The following is a 14,308-nucleotide window of genomic DNA, read 5'->3' as shown; positions in this document are numbered from 1 at the left end:
AATGACAATCAGATTTCTCCCTGGATAAACATCCCTACCATGTTTACTTACTTGGTATACCTATATACCTTTCCTTTCTATAAAGATTTCCACTCTTTTTTGGAAGAAATCTTTTGTGCCATCAGTCTCCATGGGTAATGAATTCCACCTTTAACTGCCCTTACGGTAAAGAACCCTTCCTTAGTTGCTGGTGAAATCTCCTTTCCTCCAATCTTAAGAGATGCCGTTGTGTCATTTGTACTGCCCTTGGGATGAATAGTTATTTTGAATTCTCCTTGTATTGTCCTGGATTATATTTGTATATAGTTATCATATCCCTTTTTACTTGCCTCTTTTGTAATGTAAACACATCTAAATGAGCTATCCTCTCCTAATAGTTCAGCTTTTCCATCCCTTTTATTGATTTCCTCGCTCTTCTCTGCACTTTTTCTAGTTCCATAATGTCTTTTTTATGAAGTGTTGCCCAAAACTGTGCTCCATATTCAAATTGTAGTCTGTACAAATGTCCCTCTATAAAGCATTAGTTAAAGTATACTGTAGCTATATCAGGGAAATGTGCCATAGTAATTTCCACAATGGATCCTTTTGAATTTTAATGAATGAAAACTAAAGAAAGCAAACCCCATTGCGAGCACTCGATATGTTGCGGATGATATGATTATTTAATTAAGATACATTTTAATGATATTAAAGTAAAATATAACAAAGTGAATAAGTCACTATGGTGATCAAAACACATACAACAAGACAAACAACGTGTACATAATTAACAAAAACTGCAAACCAAGGTGTAACTAGATAGTGAGTACCAATACTCCAACTAAATGATCAGACTTAAATAAGTCAAAATGAATAGCTACTAACCCTTGGGTGCAGCACTAATAATGTGAGTTAAAAAACTGTTTAAAATAAACAGGTGATATGCAGACTGAGTCATATAAATATATATATAATTAAATGACTGATATTGTTCCTCCAATAACAAAATAATTACCAGCAATGGTAGCAGGAGCTGCGAATATACAACACACAATCGATTGGTATTGGACCTATTGAGGTTCATCTTGACCCACAATTACGTCACCTTTAATGGTACCATATATAATCAACTAAGAGGTACGGCGATGGGGACCACCTGCGCCCCCACCTATGCTAATCTCTATCTTGGCTGGTGGGAGGCAGAGGTGGTCTTTCAGGTAGTGAATGAGATATTCACTTCTCACATCTCTTTATGGGTCCGCTACATAGACGACGTCCTGATCCTGTGGCAGGGGACACAGGCGTTGTTTATTGAATTCATCAAAATCCTCAATACCAATCACTTTAATCTACATCTCACCTATGAGATCAGCTCACATGAAATAACATTCTTAGACCTTAAAATCATGAGGGGAACTGATGATAAAGTCGAAACGACTATACATCGCGAAACGCCTGCTACCAATAGCCTTTTACGTTTTGAGAGTCACCATCCAAGACGATTAAAGGAAGGTATTCCCATTGGTCAGTTTCTGAGAACCCGCAGAAACTGTTCGACACTGACTGCTTTTGAGACAGAAGCAAGTAAGATGAGAGAGAGGTTTACAGAGTGTGGCTACAGCCATAGATCGATTTCTAAAGCATATCAAAGAGCCAAATTTACTGATAGAAACACTCTATTAAGTAACAATTCAACCAACTCTCAGGACTCAAAATAGATTAGTTTTGTGGGAACTTATAATAATCAGTGGTCTGAAATCAATACCATACTAAGCAGACACTGGCATATTCTGAGACAGAAAAACAGCACACAACGCAAATAGTGAAGTATGAAAATTACAAGTGTATATTAAAATGAGGGATAAATATTCTGCGTACATCAAGGTGCTAGGACATAAGCATTGAGTGTGTACAACACACAAGTTACCACTCGGCAGCTGTTGGTACAGGAGTCAGGAGCTTGCTTCCTTTTGGCCAGCGTCTAGGGCAGCAGCTGTGATGTTTTCCTTCCTAGGAACACCCCGGCACTCGATCACCGCCTCTATGGAAAAGAAATAAAAGCCTTATTATCAGACAGGCAGATAAAGGTGGGGGCGTAGTAGTACAAACTAGATGTGACTATGAGAAAGAAGCACTAAGACTCATGAATGATATATCTTTTTATGCAAAATTGTCCAAGGATCCCACTACTGAATATTTGAAAGAGCTTAAGGTATTGTTAGACAATGCAGTGTCTTTGTCCATTATTACCACAACTGAGTTTGCCTTCCTATTTACTGAATTTCCTAGGATCCCTATATTCTATCATCTGCCTAAGATGCATAAGGCCCTAGTAGATCCACCTGGGCACCCCATAGTATCGGGTATACAATCTATGACAGCCAACCTGAGCCAGTATGTGGATTTTTTCCTCCAGCCATAAGTGAGCAGATTAACATCCTACCTGAAAGATTCAACTGCAGTTTTACATTTATTCAATGGGTTCAAATGGAAAAGCTCCTATTTATGGATTACTTGTGATATCAAAGCCCTCTATACGCACATACCCCATCAAAAGGGAATGAATGCCGTGAGTTCCTTTTTGGAATCAGACCTCCAATTGCATCCACTTAATAGGGAATTCATCCTTCAGTCAATAGGGTTTATATTGAAACATAATTATTTTTTGTTTTTATCCAGCTTCTACCTACAGGTTTGCGGAACTGCAATGGGGACAAGATTTTCCCCCAGTTTCGCAAACCTGTACGTGGGAGAATGGGAGTCACAGGTTATCACGCCAGAAAAACCCTTCCACAGGAATGTCGTAGTATGGAGACGTTACATAGACGACATCCTGTGTGTTTGGGATGGCGACCATGAGTCAGCTAATGCATTTGTAGCTTATCTTAATGTAAACGATTACAATCTTGTTTTTACACATAAGGTTAATGCTGCTCAGGTAGACTTCCTTGACCTTAGACTTACAGCCCTTGCGGATGGAACCGTAGAGACAGAGACCTTCTTTAAGGAGATGGATACTAACAATCTGCTTATGGCGAATAGTAATCATAAAAATTCATGGAAAAATAACATACCAGGAGGACAATTCGTCAGACTCAGACGTAACTGCAGTAATATAGAGGTATTTAATGATCAGGCTAACAAATTGCTTCATAGGTTTAGAGAGAGGTTATCCCAGAGAACTGCTCAAGAAAGAAATTGAGAGGGTACGCAGTATGGATCGTAGAGACATGTTAATCCAAAGTGGATCTAGAAATAGGAAAAATAAAACGCAGACTGTAAATAATGACACTTTGAATGTGGATTTTATTACTGATTTTAATTCTGTGCATAAAGATATAGAAAAAACCTTTACAAAACATTGGGTCATCTTGTGCAATGATCCAATTCTGGGGCCACATTTGAGCACGAGACCACAATTTATTTATAGAAGGGCAAAAAACGTAATAAATCTGTTAGCACCAAGTGACATATACCAAACCCCGGATACATTATGTCAAAGAGGGTGGTTGGGTTCTAAGCCTAAAGGAAACCATATTTGTGGCAAGTGCTCAATTTGCAAATTTTTACACCCGGATAGGAGCAAGTTTGTTTCTAAAATTAGTAACGAGATCTTTCCCATTGATGACTTTATTTTATGTACATCTACATACACTGTATACCTATTGGAATGTGCATGCGTATACCAATATGTTGGCAGGACCAAACGTAGTCTCAAAGTTCGAGTACAAGAACATGTCAGAAATATTAAAAATGGCTTTGATAAGCATAGTGTGTCTACGCATTTCCTGACCCACCATAATAAAGATCCCTCAAGTTTGACCTTTAAGGGGATCCAACAAATTCCTGGAAATAGGAGGGGTGGAGATAGGGTTAAAACCCTATCTTCTAGAGAAACGTATTGGATACTTAAATTAGATACAATGTCCCCAAAAGGGTTAAATGAGGATGTTGACATCTGGGCACTTTACTGAATATTGTAGTCCAGATTAATTAAAGTACGTGACATCTCCTCCCTTCCTCTATCTGTGCTGTTATTGTTTGCTAGTTTTTAAATATGCTAATTATGTGTTTCTTTTATTACAGATTTTTTAAACTGTTTTTTATATGTGAGGTTGTATTTTAAGTTTCATTGTTAATAAAGTTGTTGTTTTACCTAATCCCACATTTCGCCAGTCATCCTGACTGCTACACTACCCAGGTGATTGATTAATTATCTCCAAATTGGTTGACCAATGGGATGTGTTTGAGAGGTATATATTACCTCTGGGAAATTATTACTTTATTCCCTGATTAAGTAGTTTGTACTACGAAACGCGTAGGATATACTTTGGTCTATATGTTTCATTGCTATTTTATCATTCTTGTGAACATTGGGCACTCTAGAGACGATTTTTCACTCCTGTGTTATGCTCTTTGAAATCGCGACTGTGACGTCACTCCGCAGCGCCCCAGCACGGAGCGGTAGCGTTGCTTATTGGAGTTTTGTTCTCAGCCAGCAAGTTTGTCTCCGTTTGTGGCTGCACTAACCGGAGAACATTGTGAACCATCCAAGCCCTCACTGCTCAATCCGGGGACCTCCGGAGTGCGACTGCAGGCTGCAGATCGTTCAGATTACCTGGAGCCCAGCTGACCAGAGGGAAGGTTTCCATAGAGGCGGTGATCGAGTGCCGGGGTGTTCCTAGGAAGGAAAACATCACAGCTGCTGCCCTAGACGCTGGCCAAAAGGATGCAAGCTCCTGACTACTGTACCAAAAGCTGCCGAGTGGTAACTTGTGTGTTGTACACACTCAATGCTTATGTCCTAGCACCTTGATGTACGCAGAATATTTATCCCTCATTTTAATATACACTTGTAATTTTCATACTTCACTATTTGCGTTGTGCGCTGTTTTTTTGTCTCCGTATCTTTAGTGTTTGGGGGTGCCGAGCCACCCCCTGATTTATAGCAGCAGACGCTCTATGTACCACATTACACGGTTATGTAAAAATTCTTAATTTTTTCATCACACAGTGGTTTTTTGTGGTTTTACCATTTGGTTGAAACTAGTAGCGTTTATGTTAATACACAATTGATCACTGATATTATTAGAGGTTTGTTAGTTGCGCAATATATTCTGTTCACTGGCATATTCTCACTGAAGACCAAGACCTTAAAGAAGTCCTAAAGTCAACCCCTACATTGGTCAGTAGGAGGGCCTTGAACCTCAAGGATAAATTGGTTCATAGTCATCTTAAACCCCCTCTACTGAACAGTTGGCTAACTAATAGATCTATTGGCAACTTTAAATGCCAGGGCTGTAAAGCCTGTTCACATCTCTCTGTAACGAATACATTTTCCAATTGGAATGACACCAAATCCTTTACGGTTTATTAACTGCCGCACGAAAGGTGTGATTTATCAGGTTGTATGCCAGTGTCATAAAAAGTACGTTGGCAAGACAATAAGAGAATTTCGCCAACGTATTTTAGAACATCTGGGGGCTATCTGGAACCATCTTGATACCCCCTTGGCTAATCACAATGGAGATACCACTGACATAATATTTCTGGTAATAGAAAGTGTTCCCCCCAACCCGAGAGGTGGAGATTGGAACCGTCTAATCCTGCAAAAAGAATCCAAATGGATTTATATCCTGGGAACACTAGCGCCAAGGGGTATTAATGAGGGCTTTTTGTTCTCTCCCTTTATTTGAAAGTTAATACCCCTTTTTCTACACTTTGACAGTGGTTTCAATACACCTTTCTCCTAAAAGGTTGATTATCTCACTCACCCTACTTACCTGGCTGTGATTATCTCATCTAACATGCATGTATGAGTAATTCTCTCTCTCTTACACAATTACCACACTGTGTCTTTAAGAAAGGCTTTATTATGAAATGGTTTCATCTCAGGGTTTTCTGCTTCTTTCAGGACACAATTACCACACTGTGTCTTTAAGATAAGACTTTATTGTGCATTTATTTCTTCCCTGGGTTTTGCTTTGTTTGAGCTGCCTCTCTGTTGTCCTCATTAGTGCAATAGCCCATTGATGGTTACACTCAGCTGCTGTATCTCACTGTTTCATTGGTGATTAGTTGCATACAAATACTCTCTCAGTCCACACAGACGTCACCACCTTTGACAAAGCGCCCGTGCGAAACGTACGTCAGGTGGGAGGCAGGACCAGACTGATGTCATGACGCTGGGACGCAACAGTAAGGGGTTGAACTGATCGGAGTGCTGGTAGGACTCACAAGTCGCCGAGATGCAGGTCTGATACTCTATACTTGCTAGGAGCCTGGATATTATAAATATTGTTGCTACATTACTACACTGGCTACATATAACAATATATGTTAGGTTGTGCCATGCTCCACTTAGTTAGGGTGGTAGTAGCAACTACTGAGGCTATCTTTTACAGACATCATACAGAGTGTAACCTATTCATTGTATTGGGTTCCATTTGCAGCTGTCATGCTTCCTGCTTTATACACTCCTGGCTACCTGCATTAATTCACCCTACCTGTTTGCGATACCCTTGTTCCTCATTGTATTCTTATTATATGGTATAGCTACTCATTTACTATTTTTCACGACTATTTGTTTATTTAGGAGGCTATAACTTGATATGGCTACGATCCGTGCCTCTGAGCTATTTAAACACATTTTGTGGGCTCTTTTTTAGTCAGTTGCAGTGTTCATTTTTAGGCATTACTAGGGTCTATAAACTGATACGGACACTGATCCGTGCCTCTTAGCATTACATTTTGTTTTTAGCTTATGTGAGTAGTTAACATTGCTGGTAATTATTTTGTTATTGGAGGAACAATATCAGTCATTTAATTATATTTATATGACTCAGTCTGCTTATCACCTGTTTGTTTTAAACAGTTTTTAACTCACAATATTAGTGCTGCACCCAAGGGTTAGTAACTATTCATTATGACTTATTAAGTCTTATCATTTAGTTGGAGTATTGGTACTCACCATCTAGTTACACCTTGGTTTGCAGTTTTTGTTAATTATGTACACATTGTTTGTCTTGTTGTATGTGTTTTGATCACCATAGTGACTTATTCACTTTGTTATATTTTACTTTAATATCATTAAAATGTATCTTTTTTTTTATAACTTGTATTTTATTAAATAATAAATGCATGGTATACATAAAAAACAAATCAGTTGCACATTGAGCAGGGTAGCATAAAATGTACAATAACATAAGCATAACAAGCACACGCGGTTTTTCGAGCCCTACTTAACCGCGTGAGAGGAGATCGTCATTCATATTGTGAGGGACTGGGGTAAAATGAAAATTGTTATAAATGGGGGAAGAGAAGAAAAAAAAAAAGGGGAGGGGGGGAGGGGGACGGAAAAAGGGAAGGGGGTTCAGAGGGTGAGGATGCCACGGCTTCTGGAGGCTACTGAGATGGTTCAAGAGCTGTGTAACAACCAACGGGGTCGTGTGAGAATATAAGTGATTGATCATAAGGAGTGTGAGGTTCTAAGTGTGGACTTGGTTTTCCCTTCCCTGAAGGAGAACGCATTTATTACTATTATAGCCAAATTGTGTTACGCTCTACCCCAGGGATGTCTGTCTGAGCTAGCCAAGGAGCCCAGACTTTTAGATAGTTGTCACCAGTGTCGTTAACTAAGCTCGTTAACTTTTCCATCTGGCAGATAAACCAAATACGATTCCGAATCTTTGGGATAATTGGAATATCGGGGCGTTTCCATAATGCTGCGATCTCGCACCGCGTGGCTAATGCAAAATGTGCAATTAGTTTATTGTGTGACTTTGATAGGCCCTTTAGGGGTCTGTTCAGAAGAAACAGCCAAGGGTCTGGGGGAATAGTGAGATCAAATATTCTCTGGATCCAATTTCTGATCTTTTCCCACACCGGGGATATCTGCGGGCAAGACCACAGCATATGTAACAAGTCAGCTGTTCCTCCACATTGTTTAGGGAACAGTGGGGAGGACCCTGGTATAAACTTAGATCATTTGAGTGGGGTGAGGTACCATCTCATAAGAACTTTATATGCGTTCTCCTTTAGTGTGGTGCATATCGAACTTTTTGCGGCTCCCAGGAATATAGTGTTCCACTCTTCGTCTTCCAGGGTCTCCCCTAGGTCTCTTTCCCATTGAATACGAAATGATGGTATTTGTTGCCTTGAGACTGCTGATTCGATTACCTCTCCATAAATCGTAGATATGAGTCCCTTAGTGTCGGTTTCTGCCCGACAGAGCTTTTCAAAGTTCGTCAATGGGGGGTATGGGGCGAATTTATTATAGAATGCTCTGAGCTGGAGGTATTTATAGAATTCAGCGTGGGGAATGTCTTTTTCTAGTCTGAGATGGTCAAATGATTTAATTTTTAGATTATAGCCCTCCAGATCTTTGAGTCTATTATATCCTTTTTGTTTCCAAATTGAGTGATTGTGACCAATAAGACCCGGTGCAAAGCTAGGATTATTCCAAATGGGTGACATCAGAGATCTTGCTGAGGTGAGTGAGTTTTTTAATCTTGATACTTCCCAAACAGAAATGGAATTAGCCATTGAGGTAAGCGGTAATATAGTGTTTTTCCTTGATTTTTAATTTGGGGTCAGAATGCCATTGTATGAGCTGACTTAATTGAGCCACTTTAAAATATGACAACAGGCAGGGTACCGCTAAGCCCCCTGCTAAAGTAGGTCTCTTCATATTCAATTTATTTACTCTCAGTTTTTTACCTCCCCAGATAAAGTTAGATATTCCAGACTGAAAGGAGAGTATGTCCTTCAGTTTGAGTGGCACAGGTAATGTCTGGAAGAGGTATAGGATACGGGGAAGTAGATTCATCTTAACGCTATGTATCCTTCCAATCCAAGAAATCTTCTTGGAAGACCATCTGATTAGGTCTTGTTTTAGAGTCCAAATTAGTTGGGATAATTTGCCTTAAAAATGCTTTTTGCATCTTTGGTGATATGGATCCCCAAGTATTTTATTGAATTATTTTGCCAGTTAAAATTGAAATTCAGTTTAAGTAGTTTCTCTGTATGTCTAGGGAGGTTGATATTCAGAGCTTCAGACTTGGACTGGTTAATCTTGAACCCAGAGACCTTAGAGAATTTATCTAGTAGGTCAAACAGGTTAGGTAATGATCTGAGGGGTTTTGGAATGATTAATAGGATATCATCAGCGTACAGGGCCGCTTTATGTGATTGGGAATAAGCATTTAACCCTGAGATATCCGGACTATCTCAAATTTGTGCCGCCAGGGGTTCAATACATAGGGCAAACAGGAGGGGAGATAAAGGGCATCCCTGTCTTGTGCCACTTTGGATTTGAAATGGGACCGAGGGGAAGCCCTGATGTATGACCCTGGCGGTCGGGCCTGAGTACAGCAACATAATCGTCCACTCACCCGATTTCTGAAGCCAAAAGCCGCGAGCATCTCCTTTAAGTATGCCAGTCTATCCGATCAAAAGCTTTTTCTGCATCCAGACTTAATAACATACTTTGTGTGTTATTTTTGTTAGCCAATTCCAACAGATCAATAAATCGTCGGGTGTTATCCGCTGCCTGCCTCCCCTTACCAAAACCAACTTGATCTGGATGTATTAGTCTGTGTAGGATGAGACTTAATCTGTTGGCCAGTAATTTAGCATATATTTTTATATCGGTATTAATTAGAGAAATTGGCCTATAGCTTTTACAATTTAGCGGATCGTTGCCAGGTTTATGTATAAGTGATATAGACGCCTGCAGCATATCTTCAGGAATAGGGGCTCCTGCTAATATAGCATTAAACATTTGGAGCAACCGCGGGGCAAGTGACTCGTAGAACTTCTTATAGTAAAGCCCCGAAAAACCATCAGGGCCTGGTGCCTTTGATGGCTTAAGCTCTTTGATAGCTTGCGACACTTCTTCTAATGTGAAGTCAGCGCCCATAGCTTCTCTGTCTAGCTCTGTCAATCTCTCCAGTTTTGAGCTGGCTAAGAAATCTCTTAGTGCTCTGCTCGTGTTGTTATTATGTGCCACTTTCTTTCCATCGTATAGGGAACCATAGAATGAACCAAATTCTTCTACTATCTTTTTAGGGTTGGCCGTGAATGTACCCGATTTTAAGCGTATAGCTTGGATATTAAACTTAGATTGCCTATCCTTTAGTGCTCGAGCTAACATCGTATCCGGCCTGTTTGCTTTTTCATAAAACTTCCTCTTAGACCAACATAAGGAATTATCTGCCCTGGAAGTCAATAACATATTTAATTCAATTTTTGTGTCTTTCAGTTCCTGTGTCGTGATCGGGTCCGGGTTGCTCTTGTGATTTGATAACAGGGAATGTAATTTGGATTGGAGCGTCCGAATTTTGGAGTCTCTTATTCTTTTTCTTTTGGCCGTAGTATTGATTAATATGCCCCTTAAGGTTGCTTTGTGAGCCTCCCATAGAACTGTATGGGACTCCACAGAGCCTGTGTTTATCTCAAAGAATTGAGCTATTTCTTGGCCAATTGTATCGCAGATTTCGGGTATTTCGAGGATAGATTCATTGAGTTTCCAGTTTGCGCCTGGTTGATTGGCCTGTATATTGTTGCACCTGAGCTCAATTGGTGCATGGTCAGACCATGAAATATCATGGATCAGCATATGCTTGACCTTAGGAACCAAGTGGCACGAAACGAAGAGGTAATCAATTCTGCTATATGAGGTATGTGGGTGGGAGTAGAATGTATAATCCCTAGTCGTGGGGTGGAGCTCCCTCCATATATCAACTAGTTGATTATCTTTCAAGGCACCGCGCAGGGTGTCTTGAGCTGTTTTATTATCAGAGTTGCCTCCCACTGATCTGTCTAGTGAAGACTGCATTGTAATGTTGAAATCTCCTGCTATAATAGTATATCCTTTAGCTACTGAGTTTAATAAGCGGAAGAATCTTTCGAAGAAAGCTGCCTCCTGTGTACAGGGGGTGTAGAGGGAGGCCAAAGTGATGGGCTGCTCATGTATTGTTCCTGTTGATATGATAAAACGACCTTCTGTGTCCTTTTTGATTGTCTGGGCAACAAATGGGGTTGTGTTACTAAATAAGATGGCAACACCTCTTTTTTTGACTGATGCTGATGCCATGTAAAATTGGGAAAAGCCCTTGTCTAGAAATTTAGGAGAGTTATTACTACTGAAGTGTGTTTCCTGTAAGAATAACACCTCTGCATGCCTTCTCTTGTAATCCGTAAAAGCAAGCTTTCTTTTGATCGGGCTATTAAAGCCCTTTACATTATGTGAGATTAATGTTAACGCCATGTTTTATGGTACAAGAGTTAACGTGTGCAGTGATCTACGTACTTACTCATTAAATTATTCCTGGAGTTCTTTCCGGATATGTCCATACTTGCTATGTCCGCTTGATGTTCTAGCCGGTTACCGTGCATCCTAGGGAGGGAAGGGGGAGGGAGAGGATGGGGCAGGGTAGACAAAACAGGGGAAGCAACACAAGGGCTAAAACGGGCAGGGGGAAAAAAGGAAACGAAAAGAAAAAATGTAAAAAGGGAAGAGCAGGAGACAGGAGCGTATCCCGGGAGCCCCCGGGAGTAGCTCCTGCGCCCAGAGGGTGGGTCGTCGGGCTCCATTTTATGGATGGGCCAATCTCCTGTTAGGGAGGACGACCACCCTGGGTCTTGGGAACGGACCCCCAAATCTGGGGACCGAAAAAGGGAACACATGTGCGAAGGAGGGAAGCCCCTACGACACTTTTCAAAGCAGTGTGTAACTAGTCAACTACATCTAAACTTTAGACAGTGACATTAACATATTAACAATCAATGACCATTGCTGGTGAGTTTTAACGAAAAAAATAGCAACGATAGTGATGTTAGTCAACTGAGATGACATAACATGTATATAAAGGTAAAACCTGTAATGTACATAACATATATACTCTTTATGTCTTGTCTCATATACCTGATGTACTTTGAAGTAACTCCTCTCATTAGGGTGTTGATGCTTCTGAGAGGTATATTGTTTGTTCACCTCGCATAATTAACTTATCTAACCTAACTAACCTAACCTAATAAACTTTCTTAACAACTATATAACTTTCATGTAGTATAAATTATATACGTCCTATATCACATAACCTATATGTACGTAGCTTATATAACCCGTATAACAAATTTGCATAACCTATATCTAACGTATATGACATATCTCTAGCTTTTGTCTATCCTAATCTAACTAACCTGAATACCCTAACTAGCATCTCTACTAACTTTCTGCGATGTGTCTATAGTACCTCAAAAACGTTTAGGTATAAGATATCAAGTACCTGGCAACATATATCATATACAGTATATCTTATATCTCAAACAACTCATCATATAACCTATACTTAACATCCTATATCCTATTTCATTCAACCCTTATTATATAACAAACATATAACGTATATATTGTATAACCTAAAACACTTAACCCCAAACATGTGTAACCTATACATAGATTTATAAATAAACAGCTTAATTTTAAACTAAAGAGCTTATATTAATTATGTAAGGGCTAAACCCTTGAAATTGGTTAAATTTTTCTAGACTTATCCAGATCTCTTTATTGGTTTGTGGTTGGCTACTGTTGGGGATGGTTTTTTTTTATTTTTATTTTTTATTGGTTGGGATGGGGAAAATGTTTGTGACTGTGTCTGTGTCACTCAGGGAGTCTTGGGTGTTTGGAGGAAGAGATGTTGCTGTCTCATCTCCCCTCCAGCTCTGCTCCGATGCGGTGGCTGCAAAGTGCCTGTCTTCCTCATCGGAGTCCCTCCTGACGTCATCCAGGTGTGTCTGAGATCTCGCGATGAGAGGGCGCTTGATGGTGACGTCACGCCCCAAGCGCGCGAAAGCCATTAAAATGTATCTTAATTAAATAATCATATCATCCGCAACATATCGAATGCTCACAATAGGGTTTGCTTTCTTTAGTTTTCATTACTTATCCCTTATTCCCTTTGCACCTTTATGTTTTACCATTAATCATTTTTTTTTAGGCTGAAGCGAGAGTTGCTCCCTCCCCTTTTCCCTTCCCCGTTCTCTCTCCCCTTCCCTTACTTGATAGAATTTTAATGAATACAGGTGTCATGGGTTATGCTTTGGTTTTAAACATTCTAAACCATGTTTACAATTGTGCAATACATCTACAGACAAGTGATAATTGTTATGGGATAGTCACTGTCTTTAGATTCGGATATCCTTTGGTGACTGAGAAAAGTTGATTTTATATTTTTATTCATGCCATCAATGGAAGTGTTTGTAGATGATCTAAACTTTTGCATTTGTTTTTGGTTTAAAATCATCTAATTTAATGCAGTTTTGTATACACACATTTTATTATATTCATGTTGCTTAAAATTGACTGTTGCCATACAGCCAATAGAGTCTCTTTTAAGTAGGGTAGAAAATGGCAATTACTATCGCTTAATGTTCTTTCACTTTTCAGCTCCAGCTCTAACATATTATATAGTAAATATGCATTACTGAATGCTTAATAAAAAAAAATGAAGTAGCAACTAAATGTGTTACTGTGAATGGAAGTGACAAAGTGTATTTGGTAATGTTTTTACATCTTTAAGCCCTGGAAAAAGTAATACTACCACAGTGCTAATTCTTTTGTGATGCCTTTTAAAAAATATATATACAATGTAATACATTTTGTTCCTTTTTACAGCTTATTATACAGTAGTCATGACATAAATATCAAACGTAAAACAGAGATTAAAACAAGCCATTTCCATTTCACATCATTCTTAAAGCTGCCCTTTGTAAAGCTCATGTTTTTATTCCATTCTCTGCCTTAGGTGAAATAATTTGCGTATATACAGTATGCTAGCAAGGTTATTTAACCTATTAAATGGACAGATACATGCTGCTAGGATAAAAGAGAAAATAAAACACAAGACAAGAAATGAATGCAAAGAGAATACCGTTTTTACTGCATTAGAATCACAAAGTAGATTACACTGCTAGTGCATTTTATAGGATTTTATTAACATCCTGACTGCTGCAGGTGACTTTGTCATCACACTTTCAGCCTATGCCATTTTTGTATGTCATTATCAGGGAGAAAAAGGACCTCAAGCAGACATTTAACCCAACTTCTAAAGTTAAAAAGAGGTCCCAGTTGGCACATTATCCATTGTGCCTGTTTCCCTGTTGTTTTTAAAGATACCTGTGCCCACTCTCACTTTGCCTCCTTTCCTCTTACCTCTCATATACGCACACCTTTAGATACCACCTCTCACATACTCACCATTGGAAGAGGGACAAACGTATTTATTTCTCCCAGACTGAGAATGTACAGATGCAGCGGCCGTTATTC

General features: G+C 39.4%; 1 protein-coding gene across 6 annotated transcripts in view; it reads left to right on the top strand.

Annotated features, from left to right (window-relative positions):
• ZNF385D (zinc finger protein 385D) overlaps positions 1-14,308 on the top strand; it is a 382,863-nt gene that overhangs the window by 249,725 nt on the left and 118,830 nt on the right. The window lies entirely within an intron of this gene.

The sequence above is a fragment of the Ascaphus truei genome, chromosome 2, assembly GCF_040206685.1.
Source record: "Ascaphus truei isolate aAscTru1 chromosome 2, aAscTru1.hap1, whole genome shotgun sequence".
Classification (NCBI taxonomy): domain Eukaryota; kingdom Metazoa; phylum Chordata; class Amphibia; order Anura; family Ascaphidae; genus Ascaphus; species Ascaphus truei.
Note: the sequence above shows the minus strand (reverse complement) of the source record. Positions and strands in the feature narration are given on the sequence as shown.